The sequence below is a fragment of the Triticum aestivum genome, chromosome 2D (genome assembly GCF_018294505.1).
Source record: "Triticum aestivum cultivar Chinese Spring chromosome 2D, IWGSC CS RefSeq v2.1, whole genome shotgun sequence".
Classification (NCBI taxonomy): domain Eukaryota; kingdom Viridiplantae; phylum Streptophyta; class Magnoliopsida; order Poales; family Poaceae; genus Triticum; species Triticum aestivum.
In genome coordinates, this window is record NC_057799.1 from 621,584,910 (window position 1) to 621,594,992 (window position 10,083).

A 10,083-nucleotide genomic window follows, 5' to 3' on the forward strand; every position below is an offset into this window, starting at 1 on the left:
TGCATTTTGAACACACAAAAAGTCTGGAGTTCAAATAATTTCAAAAAAATTAAATCCCTTTGTAACAGATGAGTTTTTGTTTGAAACCCTGATAGTTCGAAAGAGATTGTCCGTTTTGTACACGAAGTGTATCCAGTTTTTGCCGTAACCCTCTCTACTTTGTAGCAGATGCTATGTGGGTGAAATGATGATACCATGCCAACCTTTTCAGAGTTCATTTGTAGTGCTTTTCAATTTCAGGGTCATTTAGCGCAAAAAGAATGAACTTGAAATAATCAATTAAAATATTATGTTATGATCAACTAAAACAAAACTATAATATTCTTCAATAGCAAAAAGAATCAACTAAAAAGCTTTTATAAAACTCCAATAGCAGAAGGAATCAACTAAAAAGCTTTTATAAACCTCTAGTATTTTCTAAACTAAAATTATATAAAATTTATGCAACTAAAATTATCAAAGTATTTTTTGTTCAAAACATTAATGGCAAAAAAAATTCATAAAGAAATTTTTTGCTAGAAACTTTAATAGCAAATTAAATAACAAATTCTGTTTTTGATTAAAACAGAAAGTTAAAATAACCTAAAAATTACCAGATTTAATATAATGATAAAACACAATAATATTATATAGTCGGAAAAAGAATCAGTCAAAAATCTATTTTTATAGTAAAGTTATGCACAAACTAGTGATTCACACAAATTTAAAAGAATTCAAATTTGAAAATTAATGGCACTAACACAAAGTCTATAATTTTTGTGACCTAACAGCAAAAAGAATCTCTGGAAAACTGCAAAAAAAATAAAGTAAAAAAAGCAAAAAAGAAAACAAAAAATAGAAAAAAAATGCCATCTACTGGGCCACCACGGCCTGAATACGACTAGAAACCCAGCTAGTTGGGCCAGGATTCAGGACCGCAGAATGGGCCCACATGCATAGCAGTGTCAGATTAGACCCATAGACTTGCAGTTCAGAGGAGTTCGAGAGAGAAGGCGGGGCAGCGCTTATAAACAGGTGCGGCCGCTCCTCAGCTAGCGAGGTGGGACTAAACATCCCACTGCACCGCGCCTTTGGCAGGTGCAGGCATTTGGTCCCGGTTGGTGCCATGAACCGGGACCAATGCTCACCTTTGGTTCCGGTTCGTGGCACCAACCGGGACCAATGTCCCCTTTAGTCCCGGTTGGTGCTACCAACCGGGACCAAAGGCCTCTGCTTCCCGCCCTTTGGGCTGCTGAAAAGAGACCTTTGGTCCCGGTTGGTGGCACGAACCGGGATCAAAGGTGGGCTTTCGTCCCGGTTTGTGCCACAAACCGGGACCAATGCTCTGTGTATATAAGCAGGACTTGTAAATTTTCAGCTTCATCAACCATTTGCCCCGCCCCGACAACGCCGAGCTCATCGACGCTGCTAGGCTGCCCGTGCTCGCCGTCGCGGTCGCCGTCGCCGTCGCCGCCCGCTCCTCGTCGCCGTCGCCCCGCGCCCTTTTCCCCTTCCCCGACGCGCCGCCTCGGCCCGTGCCCTTCCCCGACGCGCCGCCCCGGCCTTTGCGCCCCTGCCCCGATGCGCCGCCTCAGCCCATGCCCCTGCCCCGACGCCGCCCCACGCCCCCGGCCTGCCCCGACCATGCCCAGCCCCGACCACACGCCGCCGCCACGTTCGGTCCGGCCGGCCTTCCTCTCTATTTTTTTAATATATATGATGGTTTTTTTAGATTATATGTATATGTGTGATTATATGTATGTGTGTATATATGATTATATGTCCTGTTTTTTTTTCAGATTTTTTGTTCATATATATGATGATTTGTTTTTTGCATTTTTATAAAAATGTATATATGTATGTATGTTCTCTGTGTATATATGTTCATATATGCAAAAGTTGGATTTTTAGATAAGTTTTATCTATGTATGTTCTGTGCATTTTAGGTTAGTTTCATTTTTAGAAAAGTTTTATATATTTAGGAAGAAGGGAGAGAAGGAAGAAGGAAGAAGAAGAAAAAGTTTTATATATATGCAAAAGTTACATTTTTAGAAAAGTTTTATATATCTAGCTAGGAAGAAGGAAGAAGGAAGAAGAAGAAAAACTTTTATATATGCAAAAGTTACATTTTTAGAAAAGTTTTATCTAGGAAGAAGGTAAAAGGAAAAAGAAGAAAAAGAAGGAGAAGAAAAAGGAAAATAATAAGAAGAGGAAGAAGGAGAAGAAGAGGAGAGGAAGAAGAGGAGAAATAAATAAGAAGAAAAAAAAGAAGAAGAAAAAGAGGAGAAGAAGAAAAAATAGAATAATAATCTATTTTTTCTTCTTCTCCTCTATTCCTTTTTCTTCTCCTTTTCCTTCCCCGATAATATTTTTTCCCATGTATGTATGTCGTCGTTGTCGATATACCCCCTCCCCGATAACTTCGACATGAGGGGGGGTCGATATACCCCCTCCCCGATAACTTCGACACGAGGGGGGTCGAGATTTATAAGAGATTTATCAAGAATGCCCCCATTATGTATGTGCACAAGTTGATCCATTTTTTTTCTGATCTCATCTATGTAACGTTCTATATGTCACGTTGCCTTGTGTCAAATATTGAAGAAATCCATGGCTTCATCATTAGCCGGAAGTAACTGGGGCATGATGGTACGAAGCTCTCCAAAGTTATTTTGGAACGGAGTCCCGGATAGGATAATCCGATTTTTGCTACGAAGTTCAGCAAAGGCCTTCCAAATAGCGATATTCGGAAGGCTCTCACTGAAGTTCATAACAAAAAGCGAATTATCCTATGTGGGACTCCGTTCCAAAATAACTTTGGAGAGCTTTCGTACCATCATGCGCCTATTACTTTCACCTAATGATGAAGCCATGGTTTTCTTGAATCCTTTGACACTGACAAACGTGATGTATAGAAGAGTAGATGAGATCAGAAAAAATAGGGACCATTTTATGCACATCCAGAATGGCACCATTTTTTAAATCCCTTGTTTGACATTCATGAGAGAGGCGGTCCGGACGTCGGACATTCATGAGAGAACTCCAGTAACTGTTCAACATGAGGGGGGACGTCGATCAACCCCCTCTCGCCCGACCAAACCCTAGAAGCGTGTCGAGGCCACCCCAAACCGTAGAAGCGTCGAGCTAGCTAGGTCTATGTTTGACACTAACACTGTTGGGGAACGCAGTAATTTCAAAAAAAAATCCTACGAACACGCAAGATCTATCTAGGTGATGCATAGCAACGAGAAGGGAGAGTGTTTTCTACGTACCCTCGTAGACCGAAAGCGCAAGCGTTATGACAACGTGGTTGATGTAGTCGTACGTCTTCACAATCCGACCGATCCTAGCACCAAAGATACGGCACCTCCGCGATCTGCACACGTTCAGCTCGGTGACGTCCCACAAACTCTAGATCCAGCTGAGGTCGAGGGAGAGTTTCGTCAACACGACGGCGTGATGACAGTGATGATGGAGTTACCGACGCAGGGCTTCGCCTAAGCACTACAATGATATGATCGAGGTGGAAATCTGTGGAGGGGGGCAACGCACACGGCTAAACAATCAACTTGTGTGTCTATGGGGTGCCCCCTCCCCCGTATATAAAGGAGTGGAGGAGGGGAGGGCCGGCCCTCTCTATGGCGCGCCCAAGGGGGGAGTCCTACTCCAAGTAGGAGTAGGTTTCCCCCCTTCCCTAGTTGGAGTAGGAGAAGAAGGAAGAGGGAGGGGAGAGAAGGAAAGGGGGGCCGGCCCCCTTCCCAATTCGGATTGGGCTTGGGGGGCGCCCCCAACTTGGCTGCCTCCTCCTCTATTCCACCATGGCCCATTAAGGCCCATTAGCTCCCCGGGGGGTTCCGGTAACCTCCCGGTACTCCGGAAAAATGCCCGAACCACTCGGAACCTTTCCGGTGTCCAAACATAGCCTTCCAATATATCAATCTTTATGTCTCGACCATTTCGAGACTCCTCGTCATGTCCTTGATCACATCCGGGACTCCGAACAACCTTCAGTACATCAAAACACATAAACTCATAATACTGATCGTCATCGAATGTTAAGCGTGCGGACCCTACAGGTTCGAGAACTATGTAGACATGACCGAGACTCATATCCAGTCAATAACCAATAGCGGAACCTGCATGCTCATATTGGTTCCTATATATTCTACGAAGATCTTTTTCGGTCAAACCGCATAACAAGGTATGTTGTTCCCTTTGTCATCGGTATGTTACTTGCCCGAGATTCAATCGTCGGTATGTCAATACCTAGTTCAATCTCATTACCGGCAAGTCTCTTTACTCGTTCCGTAATGCATCATCCCGCAACTAACTCATTAGTCACATTGCTTGCAAGGCTTATAGTAATGTGCATTACCGAGAGGGCCCAGAGATTCCTCTCCGAAACACGGAGTGACAAATCCTAATCTCGATCTATGCCAACCCAACAAACACCATCGGAAACACCTGTAGAGCATCTTTATAATCACCCAGTTACGTTGTGACGTTTGATAGCACACTAAGTGTTCCTCCGGTATTCGGGAGTTGCATAATCTCATAGTCACAGGAACATGTATAAGTTATGAAGAAAGCAATAGCAACAAACTAAACGACCATAGTGCTAAGCTAACGGATGGGTCATGTCAATCACATCATTCTCTAATGATGTGACCCCGTTCATCAAATGACAACTCATGTCAATGCCTAGGAAACTTAACCATCTTTGATCAACGAGCTAGTCAAGTAGAGGCATACTAGTCACTCTGTTTGTCTATGTATTCACACATGTACTAAGTTTCTGGTTAATACAATTCTAGCATGAACAATAAAAATTTATCATGATATAAGGAAATATAAATAACAACTTTATTATTGCCTCTAGGGCATATTTCCTTCAGTCTCCCACTTGCACTAGAGTCAATAATCTCGATTACATTGTAATGATTCTAACACCCATGGAGTCTTGGTGTTGATCATGTTTTGCTCGTGAGAGAGGCTTAGTCAACGGGTCTGCAACATTTAGATCCGTATGTATCTTGCAAATCTCTATGTCCCCTTCCGACACTTGATGACGGATGGAATTGAAGCATCTCTTGATGTGCTTGATTCTCTTGTGAAATCTGGATTCCTTCGCCAAGGCAATTGCTCCAGTATTGTCACAAAAGATTTTCATTGGACCCGATTCACTAGGTATGACACCTAGATCGGATATGAACTCCTTCATCCAGACTCCTTCATTTGCTGCTTCCGAAGCAGCTATGTATTCCGCTTCACACGTAGACCCCGCCACGACGCTCTGCTTAGAACTGCACCAATTAAGAGAACTCTAGCAAACCCCGCAAAATGCCCCGGCCCGCAAAATAACCGCCAAATTGCGGGTCGGGGCCCAAAAATCTACACGAGCAGACCCCGCAAAACGCCCCGGCCCGCAAAAAATTTTGTGGGGCGCGGCAAATCTTCTCCCCCAACCTCTATCTTCACGGGCTGGGAGGCTGACCCGAGCTCAACCCCCATCCGGCGCGAGATTTGGCGGGAGGGACATTTCCGCGCCCCCTTTCCCGCTCCCCGCGCCCTCCACCACCATTGCCCCCCCTCTGAAATCTCCGGCTGCTCCTCCCCGGCCGTCCCTCGCCACCATGGACGACCCCAAGCTGCCCCCCGTCACCGTCGAGGTCGCGCACGACCCTTCCCCTTGGGCGGATCTCGTCGCCGGCCATGTAGGCCCCGCCGGCGTCGCCCAAGCACACGCCACGCCTTCCCACAAGCGGCAGGGCAACGTGCTTGTGCAGGGCGGGAATCCGGCTGCCCCCGCCGCGATGGCCCGTGCTCCGGGCGCCAATGCCGCTGTGCGATCCCGGCCGGTGGCGGAGAAGGCCGGCAAGGCCGCGGGCGCAAATCGGAGGAAGGTTCCGACTTCAAGGAACAAATCTTCTTCAACCTCTCACTCCATCCCCCCACAAGGAGGTGCTCCGGCGATGCCGTTCAACGTTGTCGCTCCCACCGCGAGCGAGGTGTTCAACGAAATGGCCGGAAGGTATATCTCTTCGGACTTTGGTGATTCTTTTTCATTTTCACCATTGGTTTTCGATAGCTTGTGACTTGTTATCGTTCGGTATAGCGGTGGTTCGAACAATGCAACAACCGAGTTCGTGAACTTGTTGGACACGAACGCGGTTGACATTGATCAAGCCCCTTTCGAACCTTTCGACTACAATGAAAGGGAGGACGGTGTGGACCATCATGGTTGTGCGGACGACTTGGCGGAGATCGAAGCGGAAGCGTTTGAGAATTCACAAGCAAAAGCTGGGAAAAGCCAAAGATCGAAGAACTACACCATCTTGGAAGATCAAGCTTTGATCAAAGCATGGAGTGCGGTGTCTCTTGATGCATGGGTACTAATCAAACCGCGAAGAGATATTGGCAAAGGATCGAAGATCAATACTTCCGCATTATGAAAAACTACCCCAACAAGACTCCACGCACATTTCGGCCGCTTCAAGGTCGTTGGGAGAACATCAAGCCTATGTGCAGCCGTTGGGCAGCTTGCTTGGAGCAAGTACGCAATGCACCACCAAGTGGTACCGTGGAGTCCGACTATGTGAGTTTTCTTTGCCTTTGTTCAAGTTGTGCATCATCACAATATATCATGAAAAATGATTGCATCACCTTGTTCGCATTGTGTAGGACAAGATTGCTCAACATAGATACAAGGACATGGAAGCTTCGGAAGGCAGATTCTTCAAATTAGAGCATTGTTGGGAGTTGCTCCAAAAGTGCGACAAGTGGAAGTTGATAGACAAAGAGTCCCCACCAAAGAGAGGCTCACTTACAAACATGGATGAAGATGAGGATGATGATGGCCCAAGAAATTTGAACAAGCCCGATGGCGACAAGAAGACTAGAGAGAAGATAAAGAGAGAGCAAGAAGCATCGAGCTTGAGGGAGAAGATTGATGCCATGGTGCAATCAAACGAGTTAATGTTGTTGAAGTCGTTGGAGATCAAGAAAGAGTTGGCCGAAAAGAAGGCAAAAGAGAAGCAAGAAAAATGGCAAATGCTCAAGGAAGAGGGGCTACGCAGAGCTGCCATTGAGGAGAGAAAAGTACGCGCCTCTGAAAACAAATCGCTATCATTGTTGCTCGCCGAAGAGAACAAGATCATGTCAATGAACCGCAATGACATGGACGACGTCACCAAAGCATGGCATGATATGGCAAGGAGAGAGATCTTGAAGAGGAGAATGGTCTCCTCGGCCGGTCCGTCTGCCAGTTTCGGTGATGATTTCTCTGCTCCATACGGTGGCAATGTGGATGATTTTGGTGCGGGAGTTGGAACAAGCGACGGAGGTGGCTACGGTGGCGCCGATGAACTTCAAGATGGACTCCATCCGAGTGAAGATCGACCCCCAAGATGATGCCGGACATGGGCGCATACCTTTGCATGCCCTCTTTTGCGTAATGAACTTCGCTTTTATTCGCGCGCAAACTGTTTATGTCATTTGAATTTGAACTTGTTTGTTAAACCCTATGACAAATTTCAGATTTGCAGTTTTTCTGTTTGCGGGTCGTTGCGCTGTTGCCCGAGCAAAACCCACATAGCCGACCCGTAAAAAAGCATATTCCGCGAATATACTTTTTTACGGGTCCGTTTGGGGGGTCTGCATCTGTGCTAGCCCTCGTCGGCCCGCAAAAGCGGTTTCGCGTGAACTGCAAACGCGTTTTGCGGGCCGGCGTTTTGCAGGGTCTGCTAGAGTTGCTCTAACAGCTTCACCGTTCAATATAAACACATATCCGGTTTGTGACTTAGAGTCATCCAGATCAGTGTCAAAGCTTGCATCGACGTAACCATTTACGATGAGCTCTTTGTCACCTCCATAAACGAGAAACATATCCTTAGTCCTTTTCAGGTATTTCAGGATGTTCTTGACCGCTGTCCAGTGATCCACTCCTGGATTACTTTGGTACCTCCCTACTATACTTATAGCAAGGCACACATCAGGTCTGGTACACAGCATTACATACATGATAGAACCTATAGCTGAAGCATAGGGAATGACTTTCATTTTCTCACTATCCTCTGCAGTGGTCGGGCATTGAGTCTCACTCAACTTCGCACCATGTAACATAGGCAAGAACCCTTTCTTTGACTGGTACATTTTGAACTTCTTCAAAATCTTATCAAGGTATGTGCTTTGTGGAAGTCCAATTAAGCGTCTTGATCTATCTCTATAGATTTTGATGCCCAATATATAAGCAGCTTCACCGAGGTCTTTCATTGAAAAACTTTTATTCAGGTATCCTTTTATGCTATCCAGAAATTCTATATCATTTCCAATCAACAATATGTCATCCACATATAATATTAGAAATGCTACAAACCTCCCACTCACTTTCTTGTAAATACAGGCTTCTCCAAAAGTCTGTCTAAAACCATATGCTTTGATCACACTATCAAAACGTTTATTCCAACTCCGAGAGGCTTGCACCAGTCCATAGATGGATCGCTGGAGCTTGCACACATTGTTAGCATCCTTTGGATCAACAAAACCTTCTGGTTGCATCATATACAACTCTTCTTCCAGAAATCCATTCAGGAATGCAGTTTTGACATCCATTTGCCAAATTTCATAATCATAAAATGCGGCAATTGCTAACATGATTCGGACAGACTTAAGCATCGCTACGGGTGAGAAAGTCTCATCGTAGTCAACTTCTTGAACTTGTCAAAAACCTTTCGCAACAAGTCGAGCTTTGTAGATAGTAACATTACCGTCAGCGTCAGTCTTCTTCTTTCAGATCCATTTATTCTCGATGGCTTGCCGATCATCAGGCAAGTCAACCAAAGTCCACACTTTGTCCTCGAACATGGATCCCATCTCAGATTTCATGGCCTCAAGCCATTTCGCGTAATCTGGGCTCATCATCGCTTCCTCATAGTTCGTAGGTTCATCATGGTCTAGTAACATGACGTCCAGAACAGGATTACCGTACCACTCTGGTGCGGATCTTACTCTGGTAGACCTACGAGGTTCAGCAGTAACTTGATCTGAAGTTTCATGATCACTATCATTAGCTTCCTCACTAATTGGTGTAGGAATCACTAGAACTGATTTCTGTGATGAACTACTTTCCGATTCGGGAGCAGGTACAATTACCTCATCAAGTTCTACTTTCCTCCCACTCACTTCTTTCGAGAGAAACTCCTTCTCTAGAAAGGATCCATTCTTAGCAACGAATATCTTGCCTTCGGATCTGTAACAGAAGGTGTGCCCAACAGTCTCCTTTGGGTATCCTATGAAGACACATTTCTCTGATTTGGGTTCGAGCTTATCAGGTTGATGCTTTTTCACATAAGCATCGCAGCCCCAAACTTTCAGAAATGACAACTTGGGTTTCTTGCCAAACCACATTTCATAAGGTGTCGTCTCAACGGATTTAGATGGTGCCCTATTTAACGTGATTGCATTCGTCTCTAAAGCATAACCCCAAAACGATAGCGGTAAATTAGTAAGAGACATCATAGATCGCACCATATCTAATAAAGTGTGGTTACGACGTCCGGACACACCATTACGCTGTGGTGTTCCAGGTGGCGTGAGTTGTGAGACTATTCCACATTGTTTCAAATGAAGACCAAACTCGTAATTCAAATATTCTCCTCCACGATCAGATCGTAGAAACTTTATTTTCTTGTTACGATTATTTTCCACTTCACTCTGAAATTCTTTGAACTTTTCAAATGTTTCAGACTTATGTTTCATTAAGTAGATATACCCATATTTGCTCAAATCATCTGTGAAGGTTAGAAAATAACGATACCCGCCGCGAGCATCAACACTCATTGGACCGCATACATCAGTATGTATTATTTCCAACAAGTCTATTGCTCGCTCCATAGTTCCGGAGAACGGAGTCTTAGTCATCTTGCCCATGAGGCATGGTTCGCAAGTATCAAGTGATTCATAATCAAGTGATTCCAAAAGACCATCAGCATGGAGTTTCTTCATGCGCTTTACACCAATATGACCTAAACGGCAGTGCCACAAATAAGTTGCACTATCATTATTGAACTTATATCTTTTCGCTTCAATACTATGAATATGTGTATC